We start from the raw sequence: 22563 nt of genomic DNA on the forward strand, positions 1-22563 counted from the left end.
AGTCTTATAAATTCTTATTTTTGTTTTTCTTGATACGTATTTGGATTTCAATAATGGGCGTAATGCTCCATATTTTTTATTTCCTTTAGCTATTCTTGCCTTTATCTCCTCTTCTTCATGACCATTTTCATCTATTTTGGCTCCCAGGTAAATAATTTTTTTGGCTCTTTTAAACGAGTATGTTTTTTCTCCATCTATTTGTACTATGATGTTATTTTCTTTTTCTTTTTGGATCTCTCCCATTATCATATACTTTGTCTTTTCTTCATTTATTTTAAGTCCGAATTTTTTGGCTTCTGTTATTATGTTTTTCATTAACTTTTGTAGTTCTTTTTTGCTTGTTGCTAAGAGCGTCAGATCATCTGCATTGGTGGTCGTTTTTAAATATCGTTTCTTGCATGTTTATTCTGCTTTTACTGATTATTCCTTCCAATGTTAGATTGAATGCAGTTGTTGATAGTGGGTCTCCTTGTCGTAATCCTTCCTTGGTTTCAAACTTTTTGGATGTATACCCTTTCCATGCTATTTCGTTTGTTGTGTTTTCAATCGTCATCTTTAGCATCCTGACAATTTTACTTGGTATCACCAATTCTTTCATCAGTTCGTACATTTGCTGTCTGTTTACTGTATCGTAGGCCTGCTTAAAGTCGATGAACAAAGCGTATAGTACTGTTTTATGTTCGTAACAGGTAGTCTGTAATTCTTTTGTAAAAGAAAAAAAATTTCAAAGTTAGCAATTTTAAAAATAAAAAAGTTCTCACTGTTAGTGATTCGAACTCATTCGTGGCCAACGTAAAAAATAAATAGACGCGAAGATAGCTGCAGTTTTTAGTGACGTCGATCTAAATGAGTTTATTATAACTGTATATGAAAATAACATTGTTGTTTTTAGTATTTCCTTTACAATTTCATCACATTTTCTCACCTATTAAACCTTCCTTGGATTTTTACAAATGTTTCAAAATCGAAATTAGCTAAATCGATATTCTGAAGCTGTTATAAAAAATATATAAAAAATAAAATGATTATTAAATGTCATTTAATGTTTCTTCTTCTTCAAGTGTTATCTTCGTTCCGAAGGTTGGCGATCATCAGGGCTATACGTATTTTCGAAACTGCTGACCGAAACAATTCGTTGTTGCTACAGCTATACCATTCCCGTAGATTCTTTAGCCAGGAGTTTAGTCTTCTTCCTATGGACCTTTTTCCTGCTATCTTCCCCTGCATAATTATTCGAAGCAGTTCATATATTTCGCCTCTTGTAATGTGTCCCAAGTATTGTTTTCGTTTGTTAATCGTAAATATGACTTGCTTTTCTTTATTCATTCTTCTCAAGACCTCGACGTTTGTGACTCTCTCCGTCCATGATATCCTCAAGATTCTGCGATACATCCACAGTTCAAATGCCTCCAATTTTTTGGTATCAATCTTTTTCAGCGTCCATGACTCCATTCCGTAGAACAGCACAGAAAGTACGTAACATCTCATCAGGCGAAGTTTCATTTCAAGGCTCAAATCTCTTCCACAGAACACTCTCTTCATTTTAGTGAAGAGAGTGTGAACTCGATCGATAATTTCATTGTGTAAATATAAATTTTGGACATTTCGTGTTGATTTCGATATTACCATAAATTTAGTTTTCTTTATGTTCAAAGATAGTCCATATTCTTCTCTGCAGTCTGCTATCTTATTCACCAATGGCTGTAGCTCTTCAAGTGTTAAAATCACCTAGAATTACGGTGATGTCTCGTGGTTTCGTCGATTTTAATACTTGATTGATTTCGTCGTAGAGTTGTTCAATTTCGTCCTCGGATTTTGAACCCTCTATACTCTGGGTATAGAGATTTTTGAAGAGAAGAACTGACTAAAGATGGGTAAAATAAATGATAAGAGATTTAAGACAAAAGAAGAGGGGCTTAGCTCAGAAGGAAAAAAAATCAAAAGGGCAGAGAGACACTAAATCTCAAGTATGAGTATTCGGGCTAGCTTCCATACACCGAATATTGGCTTTAGAGATATAAGAAGAAAATTTGGTAATGAAATGATAGTAACTAGGAAGAAAATGAGACTATTAATACAAAAATGGAAGGAAAATAGATAAGAATGCTAGAGATAAAATAATATCGAGTTACAACAAAGAAAGAAGAAGAAAAAAAGGGCGTCAACTCGAACGAACAACTCGGCTCTCAGAACCAAGAAGTTGGACAGGTTCGAGATTTTGAAGTAACGAACAACATGAACTCTATGACACTGGTTACAACTACCTGAAATACAAAATACTAAATACTGAGCTTGTCTTGCTATGTCATATACTGGTAATACAGACTGAAATAAAACACCAACCTTAATACATACAAATATATTAATAATAAATATTAAATAATAATACTTTACATATAACGCAACGTAATAACAGTGATAGTGGATGGAGAAAAGATAAAATAGGACCGCAAAGGCCACTCAACAAGCAATTATCCACTATCACTGGCCAAGCAAAAGTATTAAAATCAAAATCCAAATCAAAAGTCCGTTGGAATAGCAAAAAGGTCTATATAAATGAGTTGGTCAGTGACTCTTTATATATTTTACAAAAAAAAAAACCTACGAGACGTATTCCCTATTTAAAATCCGCGACAAAATTTTACAACCCGATTCCCTATTAAATTTTAAGATACAATTATTGATGATTATTAAACAAGACCTGATTTTATTTATTTAAAACTACTACTTATATTAAATCAAAAAAAAACCAACGACCTAAAACCCTGTCTATCACGAAAATATATGTACTCTTCCTAATCGTATGCATACGAAAAGTTTACAATGTAGCAAATATATCTTACCCAAAAGTAAATAATGAAAAAGTAAATAAACTTAGCTTTTACACAACAGTCGGTTAAAAGTAGGGTTGCAAGTCCATAGAGATGAATTCCTTAGGAAATTCCCTTTTGGCACGATAAAACGGTTGGCTGCTGTGGTGAGTAAGTCCTACTGCAAGGTCCTGGGTGAAGATGCTGGTTGTAATAAAATCCGGTATGGTGTATTATCCAACAAAAACAGCCCACTCTAGGGATAAACCATCACAGAGTGGCTAGCAATCTAACTAGGTAGTACATAATCAACGTGATAGAGTCACGTTGTGTGACTAAATAACTAAGTTACGGGATCTAAAATAAAGTTTATTTAATTAGTTATGATGTATTTCAAGAACAGTAGCAGTACATATTGAACAGGCCCAAACAAAAACATCAAATATTAGGTAGGTTAGGTATTCATATGTCATGTCAAAATTTCTGAAGTTTACTTCAATTCAGACATGACAGGGACGTGCGCATTAGATGGGCGTGACAGAAGGCTGTATAGATACTCGTTAAAACTTTTTATAAATCACAGATAAAAAAAACCTTAAGTAAAAAGCCTAACGATCAGGTATAAAGATATTAAAATTTAGGTTTGGACTAAAAAAAACTATGGCCTTGATTGAATGTTCCTTTGCAAATGAGAATGAATATCATTATTATACTATGAATTATATATACTTATGTGGTAAATTAATCTACCGAAAGATCTAACTACAATGATGCATTGGATTTCACAAGGAAGGAATGAGAGATAAATGTATTATGTACTTACTGAAACAAGGCAGGCACGCCGGAATATCCACTTCTGTTATGTGAAGAAGTCCAAAGAGATGTTTAACTTTGGTTATCTAGTTTTGTAGATGGGATTAGCTGACGCTTGATTTCCTTCTAATTATTTGATTTCCATCGAAAATTTGTCTCAATCCCGTCACTTAAAAGTGAGAATCACCTCACTAGCGGCGCGCCATCCGTCCTTCGAGCCGTTTCCTGACCAACTGATCTTCAATGTTATCGGAAATCGATTCGTATCGATCCGATAGAAACATGCGCGGTGCTTTCCTCTTGCTTCGCTGCGAAAATAGGCACCTAGGCGATTAAATAGGCGTCTCCAAAGAATTTTCTAGAGGGGTATTTTAATGAAATTTAATTGAGTGAATCGAAAATCGTAATTAATTTTAAATGGTCCGTAGCATAACTGCTACATTCTCCCTTATCTCCAGCAAAAAAAAAGGAAAACTCCACAAGTTTCCTTTTTATTTTTTATTTTCCAGAACTAACTGACGCTAGGGCAAACCTGAGGGTGGACACGGTAAAGGAGTAACGTTGTGGGATAAAAACATAATGATGGTAGGCTCAACAGTCATACTATTTGCTGAGGGGACGGAACAAAAATCAGGAACGAAGTCATACACAGTATAGAGGCCACGCGAGATATATCTAATCATATTTGCAGAAAGTATAGAACATAGAAGGGATGTGTAACTGACCGACATGAGTTATTCAACAAGATAATTTACTTTAATTTAGTAAAACCAAAGATAGAGAAAAACAAATAATTACACGTTAATCACTTACATTCTAAATATAATTATACAACCTTATAGAGTAAGTCAACTCTTAACACTACTTACCATCTGCATTCTCAAGTGTTAGTAACCCATCATTAAATCTAAATTACAGGTGTGTATTAACAACACCTAACACAGTATAACCAAGAACCATACACAACAATCAACATATCAAAACCCACATTGATACTAGAGCGAACAAATTCTACTAATCACCCGAGAATTCAATGAGGGACTAATTCATCAAGACTAGTTGAAACTACATTACTACAAATCTAAACATAAATAATGATATGGTTCTGGATATCAACAACAACTAAAAATCAAGGTAAAAGATAATCCTTAACATCTACTCTCTTGAGCAGTGATAGGAAGACACAATCTAGGTAAAGATACTAGCAAGCCCACTATACTCCTGGTATAGGGTATGCTAAAAGGTAAAGATAATTGCAAGCCCACATCTACTCGTGGTAGAGGGTATGCACAAAAGGTAAGATATAATTAGGGTCCTAACTGTAATACCTAAACTGCACTATTGACGTGATCCAATTCTTTACTCACGACAAGCACAGAGAAGAACAGATTCTTAGGACTTTATAATAATCAAGATAAAGATAAGATATACATTCAATCAAGATAAGATAAGAGATACACTCATCAAGGTAAAGGTACGAGATAAACTCAAGGTAAACTCACTTCAGGTAAAGGTAAACTCACTTCAGGTAAAGGTAAAGATAAACTCACCTCAGGTAAAGGTAAAGTCACTTCAGGTAAAGATAAAGATAAACTCACTTCAGGTAAAGGTAAAGATAAACTCACCTCAGGTAAAGGTAAAGTCACTTCAGGTAAAGATAAAGATAAACTCACTTCAGGTAAAGGTAAAGATAAACTCACCTCAGGTAAAGGTAAAGATAAGCTCACTTCAGGTAAAGGTAAACTCACTTCAGGTAAAGGTAAAGTCACTTCAGGTAAAGATAAAGATAAACTCACTTCAGGTAAAGGTAAAGATAAGCTCACCTCAGGTAAAGCTAAACTCACTTCAGGTAAAGATAAAGATAAACTCACCTCAGGTAAAGATAACAGCATAGGAGATGGGAGATGACAACCAAGTTAAACAGACTTACTTACTGCTGAATATCAGAACGATCCAATTCTATATGACACATTCTAATTTCAACCTAAGAGACACTCTGGGAACAACTTATAGATATTAATATATTTCTGAGCCAAGTGAAGTGCACAAGTTCGGGGTGATCAGTCCTGAACCCACGCTAAACCCTGACACAGTAAAGCGACTACACAAGCTTTATGGGCATGGTCCGCGCGAAACCATATAAGACCATAAGTAAATCAAAGAAAATATTTTTTTTTTGAAAAGTGTTTTCCAATTATCCCTGTAAATACTTATTTAACCCAGAATTCAAGATGGGGAAAATTCCCATTATCCATCCTGTACTCCTATGGTATATAGTTTGGACTTTCAAGAGGCAACTCACAGCAAAATGAACAAGTCCAAAACTAAGATATTAGTCAACATTAAGATAAGATAAAATAAGATAAAATAAGATAAAAGGCATAACAACAGATGTTAACCAGGTAAACAAAATAAACATATGTTCTACCTTAAACGATGCCATTATAAACAACTGGGAAATAAACACGAGAATGAGATAAAATGTAAGTAGGTAAAGTTTAACTTACTCTCTGTCCTCAAGTTAATGTTGTGAGTGGATACCTATACCAGTAATGTTTATTTGTTTGGTCCAGTCGTGAAATCCGTTGAAATGTACTGCTACAACTTCCGATAAACCTAAAATCGAAAAAACTTTTAATTCAAGGTAGTGATTCACTTTTAATGCTATTCCGGACTTGTAAAATAGCTAAATTCAAGATATTCAAATTTTCAATTTATTTATTATTAATTCAAAATAATTATTTGACCAATCAAAACAAAGCAATCCATTCAGTCAACACAGTATACCATAGCAAAACAAGTTTATTCAAGATATAGATACAAGATACTGTCCAAAAAAAAATTGAAGTATAAACTAAACGTTAAAATGAAAATCTAAAAACACAGGCACTGAAACCACCAAGATAAAACCAAAAGTTAAAGAAAATATTTTTAAAGCCAAAAATGTAAAAGAAGCCACACGTTGGGTCTAGCCAATTGAAACCTCTATACTCTGGGTATAGAGATTTTTGAAGAGAAGAACTGACTAAAGATGGGTAAAATAAATGATAAGAGATTTAAGACAAAAGAAGAGGGGCTTAGCTCAGAAGGAAAAAAAATCAAAAGGGCAGAGAGACACTAAATCTCAAGTATGAGTATTCGGGCTAGCTTCCATACACCGAATATTGGCTTTAGAGATATAAGAAGAAAATTTGGTAATGAAATGATAGTAACTAGGAAGAAAATGAGACTATTAATACAAAAATGGAAGGAAAATAGATAAGAATGCTAGAGATAAAATAATATCGAGTTACAACAAAGAAAGAAGAAGAAAAAAAGGGCGTCAACTCGAACGAACAACTCGGCTCTCAGAACCAAGAAGTTGGACAGGTTCGAGATTTTGAAGTAACGAACAACATGAACTCTATGACACTGGTTACAACTACCTGAAATACAAAATACTAAATACTAAGCTTGTCTTGCTATGTCATATACTGGTAATACAGACTGAAATAAAACACCAACCTTAATACATACAAATATATTAATAATAAATATTAAATAATAATACTTTACATATAACGCAACGTAATAACAGTGATAGTGGATGGAGAAAAGATAAAATAGGACCGCAAAGGCCACTCAACAAGCAATTATCCACTATCACTGGCCAAGCAAAAGTATTAAAATCAAAATCCAAATCAAAAGTCCGTTGGAATAGCAAAAAGGTCTATATAAATGAGTTGGTCAGTGACTCTTTATATATTTTACAAAAAAAAACCTACGAGACGTATTCCCTATTTAAAATCCGCGACAAAATTTTACAACCCGATTCCCTATTAAATTTTAAGATACAATTATTGATGATTATTAAACAAGACCTGATTTTATTTATTTAAAACTACTACTTATATTAAATCAAAAAAAAACCAACGACCTAAAACCCTGTCTATCACGAAAATATATGTACTCTTCCTAATCGTATGCATACGAAAAGTTTACAATGTAGCAAATATATCTTACCCAAAAGTAAATAATGAAAAAGTAAATAAACTTAGCTTTTACACAACAGTCGGTTAAAAGTAGGGTTGCAAGTCCATAGAGATGAATTCCTTAGGAAATTCCCTTTTGGCACGATAAAACGGTTGGCTGCTGTGGTGAGTAAGTCCTACTGCAAGGTCCTGGGTGAAGATGCTGGTTGTAATAAAATCCGGTATGGTGTATTATCCAACAAAAACAGCCCACTCTAGGGATAAACCATCACAGAGTGGCTAGCAATCTAACTAGGTAGTACATAATCAACGTGATAGAGTCACGTTGTGTGACTAAATAACTAAGTTACGGGATCTAAAATAAAGTTTATTTAATTAGTTATGATGTATTTCAAGAACAGTAGCAGTACATATTGAACAGGCCCAAACAAAAACATCAAATATTAGGTAGGTTAGGTATTCATATGTCATGTCAAAATTTCTGAAGTTTACTTCAATTCAGACATGACAGGGACGTGCGCATTAGATGGGCGTGACAGAAGGCTGTATAGATACTCGTTAAAACTTTTTATAAATCACAGATAAAAAAAACCTTAAGTAAAAAGCCTAACGATCAGGTATAAAAGATATTAAAATTTAGGTTTGGACTAAAAAAAACTATGGCCTTGATTGAATGTTCCTTTGCAAATGAGAATGAATATCATTATTATACTATGAATTATATATACTTATGTGGTAAATTAATCTACCGAAAGATCTAACTACAATGATGCATTGGATTTCACAAGGAAGGAATGAGAGATAAATGTATTATGTACTTACTGAAACAAGGCAGGCACGCCGGAATATCCACTTCTGTTATGTGAAGAAGTCCAAAGAGATGTTTAACTTTGGTTATCTAGTTTTGTAGATGGGATTAGCTGACGCTTGATTTCCTTCTAATTATTTGATTTCCATCGAAAATTTGTCTCAATCCCGTCACTTAAAAGTGAGAATCACCTCACTAGCGGCGCGCCATCCGTCCTTCGAGCCGTTTCCTGACCAACTGATCTTCAATGTTATCGGAAATCGATTCGTATCGATCCGATAGAAACATGCGCGGTGCTTTCCTCTTGCTTCGCTGCGAAAATAGGCACCTAGGCGATTAAATAGGCGTCTCCAAAGAATTTTCTAGAGGGGTATTTTAATGAAATTTAATTGAGTGAATCGAAAATCGTAATTAATTTTAAATGGTCCGTAGCATAACTGCTACAATTTATCTGCAGTAGGTGCATAGATTTGTATGATATTTAGTTTACTTTTGTTTGTTTGTAGTTGGAGAAATAAGAGCCGATCTGATACTGGAGTAAAATTAATAACCGACTGCATCATAGACTTAGATACGAAAACTTCTACACCGTGTCTGTGTTGAGTACTACTGTTTCCGGAGTAATATGCTATGCCATTTGTTGTCGAATAACTGCCAGAATTTGGCCACCTTGCCTCACTAATGCCTAGAATGTCGACATTTAATCTTTGCATTTCTTGTATTATATTATGCATTTTGCCTGGATCATACATACTCTTAACATTCCATGTACCAATTTTAATACTCTCTTGGGTGTTTTTCTATTTTCTTTAAGAGTGGTATTTATTACTTCACAGGGATTTTGCTGGTTGACGATCCAGGAGGTCCTGTGGTCTTCTTGTGATATACCTCCCATGCAGGATCCTGGTCTCCGATTCCCATGATCAGTGGTTGAGTTGGCTTTTTGTTGTATGTTGTTTGATGATCGTACTAGAGATATCCATGATGGATCTTTAATGTAGTGGTTTCTCCTTGCCTTCTAAATCCTTATGCCGTTGACTAGTAAATAGTTCTTCCGCCTTTAGTGCCAATTTCTTGACCTCAGGACAAAAGAGTGCCCTTTCACTTGCATACCAACCGAAGTTTTTTCAACAAGTGGGGACTCCTTATTCCGGCAGTTACTCGCATTTAATGTTTACATATCGACAAATCTCCAGGACATACTGCGTGACTTGTCGCATTAGGCTCTTATAAGATTAGATAGTGCTTTTTTATTTCGTTTTCACTGTTTTCTACAGTGTAATACGCACTTAACAATATTTGCGTCATCCAATAAAAGCTCAGTATAATCAGGCCATTACATTTTAGCTATTTTGCATACAAAGTGTGCACAGAGAGAATGAGCTTGTATGTAACCTAGAAATATTTACAACGGTCCAACTCGTAATATAGCCTAATAAAATAAAGAAAAGTCAAAATGTAAATTCGTACAGGTTAAAAAAAATTTTATATCAAAGTTTAGGTGGGTACAAAAGATATTTTCAAGAAAGTATCCAAATCATACAAGGGGATCATTGTTTAAAAAATTAAAAAGGGGTCATTTTTGCAAAAAATATACTTTTTTAACTGCTGAGGTAATTCACTTATTAATGAAGGTCTATGGGATTTTTTCTGCAAAGTTGAAGGGTAAATCGTTCACATAAGACTTACTAAATTAAATTTGAGCCCATATTTATTTAAATAATTGTATATAAAACTTTAAAAACAAATTTGCAAAAAATTATTTTTAGCGTTTTAAATAAGCACTATAAAATATCTTATTTTACAGACTAAGTTGCGCTATATTATCAGTATTAAGCAAAAAAAAATTGGTCCAAAAATATATAATATTTTTTGAGATATTGAATTTGTTTATTAAATGTTACTATATTTTAAATTGCAAAAACGCGGTTGTTGCCAAAGAAATATTCACCTGCTTAAGATGTCATTATTTTTATTTTTATGTATATTTTCGATAAATGTATTGATTCATTCAAATTTCAATTAAACTCCCCACTAAAATGGCATTTGAAAATTATTCAAATTTGTTTATAATTTGTTTTTTTAATAACGTCGCGGGGATGAAGTATTTTGAAATGTCGTTTCGATAATTGGGTTCCTGGGAATTTTTTACTAATTAACAAAATTTTTTTGTCGTTTTTTCTTCTTCTTTTTTTTTTCTTGGAGTTACATTACTACGGGTCCTTTTAGGGTTAAATTTTATTAAGAATATCGAATCTCTGAGTTGTAGATTCTAGACCTAAAAATATTAAGATTTAACTAAAATCTCTTAAATAAAATGTGGCTACTTACTGAGTTACAGGGTGTTTTATTTAAAAGTTTAAAAATTATTGTTACCAAGTACTTTAAAACTATTTGACGTATCCTTATCATACTTGGCAGAAAGTGTGGCTATTACACACCCTACTAAATTGTGATTAATAAACGTTTCTAGCTAGTGCCAGAGGCGAACGACAGGGGATAGTGAATGATTGACCCTTCCCAAATTCTACGCCACTGAGTGAATTACTATTTTAGCGAAATTTTTCGATTCTCCAATACTTTGTATGTAAATAACTTTATTGGTCTTGATATAGCCATCAGTTTGAGAGATATGGGAAGTTTAAAATGAATGAATGAATGAATCAAAATAACTATGCCGTTTCATTTTTAACGTCCAATATCTCGAAAACCAATGACTTAATCGTTACCAGTAAAGAGTATATTATTTACATAGAAAGTATTGGAGAATCGAAAAATTTCGCTAAAATAGTAATTCCCTCAGTGGCGTAGAATTTGGGAAGGGTCAACCATTAACTATCCCCTGTCGTACGCCTCTGGTAGTAGCTAGAAACTTTTATTTATCACAATTTAGTACATACACTTTCTGTCAAGTATGATAAGGATACGTCAAATAGTTTAAAAGTAATTGGTAAAAATAATTTTTAAATTTTTAAATAAAACACCCTGTAACTCAGTAACTAGCCACATTTTATTAAGTGATTTTAAACCAATCTTAATATTTTTATGTCTAGAATCTACAACTTAGAGATTCGACATTCTTAATGAAACTTAACCCTAAAAGGGCCCGTAATAATATAACTCCAAGAAAAAAAAAAGAAAAGGAAAAAAAGACAAAAAAATTTGTTAATTAGTAAAAAATTCCCAGGAACCCAATTATCAAAACGGCATTTCAAAATATTTAATCCCCGCGACGTAATTAAAAAAACAAATTATAAACAAATTTGAATAATTTTCAAAGGCCATTTTAGGGGGAAGTTTAATTGAAATTTGAATATATCAATACATTTATCAAATATATACATAAAAATAATAAGATTTAATATAGGTGAATATTTCTTTGGCAACAACCACGTTTTTGCAATAGAAAATAGAGTAACATTTAATAAACAAATTCAATATCTCAAAAAATATTAGTAAAATAAGATATTTTATAGTGCTTATTTAAAACGCTAAAAATAATTTTTTGCAAATTTGTTTTTAAAGTTTTATATACAATTATTTAAATAAATAGGGGGTCAAATTTAATTTAGTAAGACTTATGTGAAAGACTTACCCTTCAACTTTGCAGAAAAAAATCCCATAGACCTTCATTGGTAATTGAATGACCTCAGCAGTTAAAAAAGTAATTTTTTGCAAAAATGACCCCTTTTTAATTATTTACACAATGATCCCCTTGTACGATTTGGATACTTTCTTGAAAATATCTTTTGTACCCACCTAAACTTTGATATAAAATTTGTTTCAACCTGTACGAATTTACATTTTGATTTACATGTAGTGTAATTTTATTTTACTAGACTATATTAGAGATTCTTTAGGCCATTACATTTTAGCTATTTTGCATACAAAGTGTGCACAGAGAGAATGTATGTAACCCAGAAATATTTACAATGGCCCAACTCGTAATATGCAGCCAGCGTATTACAATGAGTCACTCTCGTAAAAAGTCTTGTAGTACCTACTTATTAAAAAAACGAGAAACACGATGAAAATTTGATTAAGAATTGCTGAATTGCTATTCACAAAAGAATGTAAATTTCAAAAAGTAATGAAATTTGCATGCTGGATAGCTTTGAAACAGTTTTATGCCTGAAAAATTATGTAAGAAAATAAATACGTAAATTGAATATAAAACGATTTGATAAAAGGATATTTTGTTTTTCCTTTAGTAAGCTGCCAATAAAGAAGACTGGCGAAAAGCATACAATCAATCTCTTTGTTTTCGACCATTTTTATAATTATTATTATTATTATGAACTATGTATGTACATAGTTATCTTCATCATCATCATGGCTTCTCCTAGCGGAGTGATTTTCGCCCTCTTTGAGCTCTTCCGATTCATTTGTCGCGGTGAATCAATCCGCATTAACATTTTGGATTTACAGTTATTGGTTGTGTGACTTGGCATCTTGAAGCATTTAAAAAGTCTGCTCAGATGGGGTCAAGGATAAAACTAACTACATAGATACTGGGGGGTCGAAATGGGGTTGTAGAAGGAGCAGACACTCAAACCTTCTTTGCGAACGGCAGCTTGGGTTTTATTCGGGATACGATCCATGTGATTTGACCGGTTTGGAATGCTTAGTTTAGAATAAATCGTTGATTAAATCGAAAATGACATTTTTAAAATTTAAAAAAAGTGCATTTTTCTTAAATAAATTTAAAAGTATTCAGAATATGAAAAAATATTTCAAATATTAATTGTAGAATTTCTTTTACTGAAAATTTTAATTTTTTTTTGTTTGTGTATCATGAATACTTTCAGGTTTATTTAAGAAAAATTAATTTTTTTTTAATTATAATAATGTATTCGATTATGTATTTCGATTTAAGCAAATATTTCTTCTATACTGAGTATTGCAAACCTGTCGAATCACATGGATCGTATCAAATATATCTAAATAAAGATAATTTCAAGTGGGAAGCTATTCCTTTCTATTAGGATTGTATTGACGAGGGTTTAATTAATTGTTTCATTTCAAAAAGAAAAAAGCATAGAGCGGCTTTATTTTCGTCATAAGTCAGTCAGTTCGTATGCAAAAAACTTTTGTTAGAGCTTATTTGAAAGATTTTTTAATGAGCTTTAAAAGTTTTCCCAAAAAATTGCATCACATTCGAGTTATTTGAGATTGAAGGTTCTCCATTTCGAGGTTCTTCGAAAATAACTATCCTTTAACGAGCAATAACTCAGTCGTTATTGGGTCTACCAGGTCTTTTCGACGCGAATTTCTTTGTTTTTTTATTAGCCATAATTGTGTTCTTAATGATTTTTTCTATAAAATTAATTTTTTTTTAAGTTATCCATGAAAAACGTTATAAAACGTGAGTTTTTCAATGAAAAATGCATAGTTTCAATCGCAAATAACGTGTGTCAATTTTGCGAAAAAATTTTATAGAACAAAAATTTACTCAGAATTGGTCACTCTATCGATTTCCATAGTTAGTTTGATTAAAAAATTTTCATCCTCTAGATGGGTTGTTTTCACCCCCAGGCAAAAGCGCAGTTTGGCATAGGATAGATTTTGAAGAAGAGTGTCGACACAGCTTAAGAGTAAACAGTAGTGATCAACAGGTAGCAACAAAATATAACTTCGGGAGATAGTATCATAAACTTTGGCAACAGTGTTAATCTTTGACATTATCTAAGATTAATATTTTGACAATATCATAGTCGCGCTAAATGGAAGTAATAGAAAACGATTTTATTATTAATAAATATATATTTATAAAAATAAACCAAAATGGGTGAAAATTTTATGTTAAGATAGGTATTTGGAAAGGTTTATTGGCATGAAATATCTAATAATAAAACAATAATAAATAATCATTTTTTGTTGTGAAGCGAAACAAATTTCGATTTTCGTATAATTTTGGCACGGTTTTTAATGGACTTTTTCTTGGAAGGTTTCACTTTATTTTTCGTTTGATTTACTTTTTCCATTTTGTTAAACTATTGATAATATTTTTAGTATAAAAAATCCTCTTAAAACTTTATATACTCGCATTAGAATTCGAAATATTTTTACGTAAAATATACTTACCTACCTACATATAACTAAAACTAAAACTCACAATTAACAACAATCTATTTTTCAAAGAGGCCAACAACTTATACAACAACAACAAATATACACTGAACGGCACAAAAAATGGCCACCCCACAAAATGGGTAATTTTTAATGTCGTGAATTTTTTAAATCTGTTGTCAAATTTAAGTGATTTTTTTAACAATTTATAGCCTTATTCTTTAGCAATATCGCTGTAATAAAATTATTGCTAGACAGGTAAATGATCATTGTATACCGGGTGTACCAATCAAACTTTGTCTTATTCTCAAAGTTCACCACACCCTGTGTAATATTCTAGCATTTATAAAATATTGAAATTAAAACCCAACTATAGCCGCAGGTTTTCTTAACATTCTGTTTTTTTATTCATTCGCTTATGTTGGATAATAAAAAAGTTAGGTACTTTAACAACTAGCCATGTTCTTCATTAATACAGGGTGTTTCTAAATAAGTGCGACAAACTGTAAGGGACAAATCTGCATAAAAAAATAATGGCAGTTTGCTTTATAAACACATGTCTGCAAATGCTTCGTTATGCAAATGGCGGTACAGGCTCCTTTTTTCAATATTTTATTTAGTTATAGAGTAATTTCCACATACTAACATATTTCTGAAATTGGGCTCTGTACCGCCATTCTTTATTATATTACGAATATGTGTGCCAAATATCTCGACAAAATATTCAAAATTATAACCGCAATCTTGGAACGCGTTTGTTGCTACCTGTTGATCGCTACTGTAGCCTCTTAAACATAAATTTTCATTAAAATCGGTGTTGATTCTCAAAATTCCATGGTTTTACAGTTTTTTACCGCTGATGAGTGGTCTACATACCCATCCCTCCCTGTTTTCTGCCTTATTGGTTTTAATAATACATATTTTTTCATGTAAAAGTTGGTGTCACCTACTTTCATTTAATGTACGGGCTATATTCATTAATTGACCGCATAAGCTCTACGTCATTGAAAAAACATGGTGGACAAAGATTAAGTCGTCTAACATTTACTGGTTTTGCGTAGGTGGGACAAACGCTCGAACACATAGAAATGGAGGAAAAATTCATCGTTCTTTCATCAAAAATTCATAGCAGCTAAATAGCCGACATGGTTGTTTAATTTTGTGTAGCCAGCCATGAGCAATGAACATTTCAATTTTTAATGTACGTAAAGTCACGTACGTGCCCAATGGGAAATATTATAAGTTGTACAATCCCTGAAAATCGTTTTTAAACGCTTTTATTTAGTTCAATAGTTTGCATCAAATCTTTAGACGCTAATTTGACTGCTTTTTCTTCAATGTAAATGAATGAACATTTGCAGACATATGCATTCGCGGGAACAGTACACGCATAGTCAATAAATTTTTTTTATGTTTATTAATTGTTTAAATAAAAAAAAACGATTTTAATGGAAAATGCTTAAATTCTCTTCTTTTTTACAATGTATAGAAACTTGAAACTTTTATCTTTTGTAGCTAATGATATGAACTATACATAATTTCCACTTTTTACGTTAATTGTTTACGTTATGCTTCATAGATAAACAATGAAGTTTCAAATTTTGAACGCTCATATATTTGTTTATATAAAAATCGGCGCTTATGGTAGGGGAGCCCAAGCGGGGATTTTTGCAGTTACTCGAGCGCGTCAGATTATCATATGGGGAGAAACCTTGTACCCTGCAGATGTACCTCTGCCATAAATTGGCTCTTAATACAGGGAAGTTCGTTATGGGGGGCCCGAAAAAAAATCTATCCTTAAAAATACTCGAAATTGTCAGATTAAGATAAGGTAAGTTAAGTACATGCAAAAGAGTGTATATTCCAAAAATCTGATGATTTGAGCGGGGTATAAGGAAATACGTGAATCAAAAAGTTTCACAAAAAGGGCATATTTCGCGAAATGAACGTCATCGAAAAACTAAAAAATACGTCTTCAATAATTTTCAAAAATCGATTGAATGGTACCAAATATGGGATGTAAATTTAAAATTTTAAATTCAAACCCGCGATATTTCGCAAAATAAACATCAGATCGATAAACTGCAAAATACAATTTCATTATTTTTTTGAAAAATCTATCGAACGGTGTCAAACATGACCTCCCACGGAGGTTACTTTAAAATCTTAAATGGAAGCCCCAAATTTTTATTGCAGATTTGGATTCTTTACGTAAAAATAGGCAACTTTTATTCAGGACATTTTTTCAAGCTATGGATAGATGGCGGTGTAATCGGAAAAAACGATTGTTGGAAACGGAAAATTAAATTAAAGAGTGAAAAGTTCCCACTAAAATGGAAAATTTTACTTAACTTTTTTTGGTTTTAGGACCTAATAATCACAACCCAATAGGTCCCCATAACGCTCGAGTGACTGCAAATTTAGCATACTTTGCTCTCCTATTATTCATGTCAAATTTCAATATGATACGAAACAAAATGATAGCTTTGTGTGAAAACCTCGTATCTCATTTCACAGAAAATTTTACAGAAGAGACTTCAAACTTAATTTCTGCATACTATAACTTAATACAAAAAAACTATGTTTACATATTTTTGATTCTGAGTATGTTTAGATCATTACACATACATTTTTCATATATATTTTGGGTTAGAGTATGCAGAAATTCAGTTTAAAGTCACTCATGTAAAATTTTCTGTACAATGAGATACGAGGTTTTCACACTAAGCCATCGTTCAACCAAACCTCGAATTAAAAAAATTCCTGTTTTTATCGTAGTCTTAGAAAAACCACCGGTAGAGAGGTTTTGTGCTGCAATTAATATTAACGCATTCGTTTTGGCGTATTAATTAAACGCTTTTCTTTAGTTCAATCGTTTGGGTCAAATCTTTGGACGTTAATTTGACTACTTTTTGCTCAATGCAAATGACTAAAAATTTGCAGACATATGCATTCGCGGAAACAATACACGAATAATCAATAAAAAAATTGTTTATGTTTATTAATTGTCTAAATAAAAAAACGATTTTAACGGAAAATGATTAAAATATCTTGTTTTTACAATGAAGAAACTTGAAACTTTTACAGATTGTAGCTAGTTTTATGTACTATACATAATTTCACTTTTTACGTTAATTGTTTACCTTATGCAATAAAGTTTCAAATTTTTTGCCGATTCCGACTACTTTTCATGTTTGTAAATCATATGTTTTATACATATTTTAATAAGCATGCCGATATATTTTAATGTTTGAAAAGTGTAAGACTAAAAAGTAAAAAATAAAAAAATATGAAAAATATATTTTTAAGAAAGGCTTTTCTTTAGTTACGAGTGCCTAAAATTAAAAATATTATAAAAAATCAACTAAAAAGCAAAAAATAAAAAAAATTGAAAAAATCCAACACATTCGTTAAAGAAAAGCGTGGGGCGAAAACCGTTTATTCGATGAAGACGCGCCACGCTTTTCTTTAACGAATGTGTTAGATTTTTTCAATTTTTTTTATTTTTTGCTTTTTAGTTGATTTTTTATATTTTTAATTTTAGGCACTCGTAACTAAAGAAAAGCGTTTCTTTAAAATTTTTTTTCATATTTTTTTATTTCATTTTAATTTTCTATAGATATTTGGTTTTTTATTGTATTTTGGCAGAGTGTGTAAAAAATATTGTAAATAACTCATTTTAGCTTTGAGGGCATGGACGCAGATATTTTACGGCTATCCCTACTTTTTCTGTCTTTACACGGCAAGTTACGTGTAGTAAAATTCTTACTGGTATGGATATGTAAACATCACTTGACAAATGTCATCATTAACTTTAAAGAGATGGCTTTTGAATGTTTTTGGATAACTATTACTAGTATAATTGCATCATTAATTCAGTCAATTAATATGATTATTTCATTCATAGAAAATTCTGACCAATAGAAAGCTACAGAAATAAAAATTAAACTGATAATTTTTGATAATATCCCGTCGTCAAGTATATTACGTCAGATGCCCTTCGTTGCTGCGAAAAAATACATTCACTGACATTAATGACAATTAATGTTTTAAAAATTATAAAAGTGATGACTTTCAACCGTTAAATATTTATAACAACTGTGTGTTTAATTGTACTAATTTGTACTTACATAAATAAATTACAATAAAATTTTGGTTTTGAATAGTTTTATTCATGAAATAATCGCAACAAATTGCACTCGATCTCTAAAATTATTATCGAATGTTTGCCCTCGTGACACTTTGACATAATTTCACTCCCCTTCGGGTCGTGAAATTAAAACTGTCAAAGTGTCACTCGGGAAAAATTCGATACTTTTAGAGCTCTTGCGCAATTACTACTGATTATTTCATTCATAGGAGATTCTGACCAATAGAAAGCTACAGAAATCTAAATTAAATCGATAATTTTTGATAATTTCCCGTCGTTAATTATATTACGTCAGATGCCCTTTGTTGCTACGAAAAAATACATTCAGTGACATTAATGACAATTAATGTTTTAAAAATTATAAAAGTGATGACTTTCAACCGTCAAATTAATATTTATAACAACTGTTTGTTTGTACTAATTTGTACTTACATAAATAAATTACAATAAAATTTTGGTTTTGAACAGTTTTATTCATGAAATAATCGCAACAAATTGCACTCGATCTCTAAAATTAATATAGAATTTTAGAGCTCTTGTGCAATTACTACTGATAATTTTTTCACTAACTATGTATTCAGTGGTTGTAATAATGTCTATACTGTACAACAAAAACTAATAATCAATCGAGAAAAGACGAAAAGTGATAAAGTGATTTTTTAATAATATATTGTTACTATGGAACGCTTACAATTTTGAACATCTTTAACAACAAAATACTTGGATCATAGAATATATCCTGCTGTATTCTGTGCTTGGATCTTCCATAAATAATAAACAAATAAATAACTTTTTAAATTAAAGTTCACGTCTTAAATCAATTATTTATCAAATACACTATCAATATTATTTGATCAACAACTTAAAATATTCCCGATGCCATGTCAAATATTTAAAATTGTCACTGTCTTGTCACCATATTCTATTCGATTCAGAGTGCGTTGTAAGTAAGACAAAGATAGCGAATGTTCGATTTGGAAAATAACACCACGGACATGGTGTCCATTTTTTTCGAATCTTGAAAAAAACTAATAAATATTTTTAAAAAATTTAAACGCAGAATTAAAGACTAAATTATTATCGAGGGCCGAAAGTCCCTTAGAATAAATAAAAAGTTTCTTTTAAATGAGATAATTGAAATTAAAAATCACACTACATTTTCTCTTAGTTTTTCACCCGTGTAACTTATTAAAATAAAAATTACAGAAGTTTTCAGGGACTTTCAACACTCTGCAAAAACGTAATCTGCCATTCTGCGTTTAAATTTTTTAAAAATACTTATTAGTTTTCTCAGGATTCGAAAAAAATGAATCCCATTTAAACAGCATTGGAGCCGAAACTACGTACCCACCCACTTAAGAGCGTAGGCAGATTTGAGTACTTACTGATTCTTGTGGACTTTTACTAATTCGGATGTTTCTGGAATCAGAAACATTCGATAATGGACAGGGCTAAATTTGGAACAGCTAATAAGAACAGCTGAAGACAGAGAACTGAAGACAGAGAAGAGTTTGCAATTGTAGTAGCTAACCTCCATTGAGGAGAGGGCACTTTAAGAAGAAGACTGAGAGATTAAAACCGTTTTATTTATATGCGTCATCTTTTCAAACCTGTCAAATTTATGCAGCTGTCAAAAATATATTAATGTCTGCATTGCGCAAAAATTTGACATACCATGCCTAAAAAAAGGTTAGATTTGCTAGAACTAATGTTTTCATGAGACCCCCGTGACCTAATCGACGAAGGAGATTACTTGTCATACCACCAGGTACAATTATTGATCAGGAACGATATGCCTGAGCTGCTAGCCAATAATTTATGTAGATACGTCAAACATTGTAATCATCATAGCAACTGAATTACCCAGTATTTAAATGGAATCAATCCAAATCAACTCAGTCGGTTTCAAACTATTCATAAATAATAATTGTTTACTTCCGCATAGCTATAAAAACAGTGTAGTGCAGCTTTGCATCTATTATCAACTCATTCAAATTTTATAGCGCATACAGAGCAGACTTATTATCTTAGGCAACGACGTAATAATTATTTGTACTTATTTTGTTGTAGACCCTACTATTGGACGGTAATTGAAAATGTGTCTTCTTCCTTCTTGCATGTAGGCTTTAAAGCCTGTTTTTTCTTCAATATTAGCCTCCTAAATTGTTTAAGTTATCGCACCATCTTTTTCTTGGTCTGCCAATACTTCTTCGTCCATTTGGTGACTTATCTCGTGCTATTCGCACTATCCTATCCTCTGCCATTTTACAATGTGTTCGTTCCACTCCTATTTTGTCACCCATCCATTTATGTCTTCTACATTGCATGATCTTCTTATGTTTTCGCTTTTCTCCCTATCCAACAGACTTTTCCCTGATATTCGTCGGAGTATTTTCATCTCTGTTGTTTCTGGTAGTCGTCTCTTTAGACACTTTATAGTATTGTTCAAATCCATTTAATAAATAGTTAGCTTTTTGTGTTTGTTTAGATGCTATTCATGGTACTGTAATTTCTAATTTAAATTTATTGGCGTAATCCACACATTTTTCATATATTTCATGAAAATACTTATCTGGATCATGTCTTTGTGACTTCAATATCTGAAGAAGTTCGTCCACATGCTTTTTTACCAAAAGTAAGTCAATTTCTTTAGATTGCAATAGATTGCAAATTGGCAATAATATATTTCAAAATAAAGTTTGCACTATGATACCGTTCTAATATCTTAACGACGAATGAACCCTATGGTTAATAATGTTTGTTGCTCGGTACCGACTAGCCTTTTCCAGAAACTAGTTTAGCTAATCTACCTATCATAAATAGTTTTTTTTTCAAAACAGGAAAATTCTTTTGCACTCATACCGCCTCATCACTAAACGTGCCGGACAGTCGCACCACCGGATTACAGATAGCGCTGTTTTATAAGAATTTAAACGTGCGAGGGTTAAAACGCACGACGATATTCCAATGGTGGCGCATGTAATCATATGGAGCCTTTCTCACTAGACGGTGGTTAGAACGTTCGGTGAAATCGCCGTGTTTATGCCGTCCCTCGCTTACAACAACAGACGGCAGCCGTGCCGTCTTTACGCACCCAGTAGTATAGGGGACTTAATGCATCCTTTCATATGATACTGTCGTTCAGTCGCACGAAGGTAGTTTCTTTGGTTGTTTGGTACATTATTTTCATTTACACTTTGTGGCTGTTTAAAGTAGGTGCATATATTTTATATTATGATTTCTCATGACCCAATGAATTCGGTTCCTCTTATTTCTCTTTCTTCGACGATAAAGTAAACACAACGCTATAATTTCATTCCGCTCCATATAAAATATACCTTTTATTCTCGAAGTTATATTTAGTTTTATAGGGTAAACACTCGGTGAAAACTGGAGTAGGGCGGCGGTCATGTCTTGTGTGAAATTATCTAAAAACAACATTTAAAACGAGGGGAACAACATTTAAAAATTAATGGATGACAGAGGGTCTTTTAAATTCTGTACATAAAAAACATAGATTGTAATGTTGTTCTGAAGCTGTTTCCTTGTGGAATTTTTATAATAAACTAGTCTAAATGGGAAGTAAGCCACAATTTAACCAAAAAAAATAATTTTATTAACGTTTCGACGCCCAAATCGGATGTCGAAACGTTAATAAAATTATTTTTTTAGTTCAATTGTGGCTTATTTCCCATTTAGAATAGTTTATTACATAGATTGTTTGAGCTAATTAGATGAGCTAATCCAAGATCCCACAAATAACTTTTATAAGTTTTATAAGTAGAACAACGATTATAAAAACAAATTAAGGCTTTTAATTAAAAACATAAGAAATAATAACTGACAAAATAGAAATTGCAAATGAATTAAATACGCATTACAGTACCTACATTAGGACAAAAGTATGGACAAAAAATACCCATTTGTAATGATACATCGTAA

The 22563-nt window shown here is 31.9% G+C and overlaps 1 protein-coding gene and 3 long non-coding RNA genes across 4 annotated transcripts in view; 2 read left to right on the plus strand and 2 right to left on the minus strand.

Moving 5' to 3' along the window:
* The window catches only part of LOC114335546 (G protein-coupled receptor kinase 1), a 972615-nt gene that overhangs the window by 647554 nt on the left and 302498 nt on the right, over positions 1-22563 (plus strand). The gene's annotated exons all lie outside the window — the stretch shown is intronic.
* On the minus strand, positions 2345-5234 carry LOC126890624 (uncharacterized). Its single transcript, XR_007700386.1, has 2 exons — positions 3634-5234; positions 2345-3167 (listed from the first exon to the last, which is right to left on the minus strand). It is a non-coding gene; the product is annotated as an uncharacterized LOC126890624 (long non-coding RNA).
* Positions 5001-5447, plus strand: LOC126890628 (uncharacterized). Its single transcript, XR_007700390.1, has 3 exons — positions 5001-5130; positions 5227-5328; positions 5377-5447. It is a non-coding gene; the product is annotated as an uncharacterized LOC126890628 (long non-coding RNA).
* LOC126890623 (uncharacterized) lies at positions 7129-8814 on the minus strand. The gene is made up of 2 exons (XR_007700385.1): positions 8417-8814; positions 7129-7949 (listed from the first exon to the last, which is right to left on the minus strand). It is a non-coding gene; the product is annotated as an uncharacterized LOC126890623 (long non-coding RNA).

Source organism: Diabrotica virgifera, chromosome 8 (assembly GCF_917563875.1).
Source record: "Diabrotica virgifera virgifera chromosome 8, PGI_DIABVI_V3a".
Lineage (NCBI taxonomy): Eukaryota > Metazoa > Arthropoda > Insecta > Coleoptera > Chrysomelidae > Diabrotica > Diabrotica virgifera.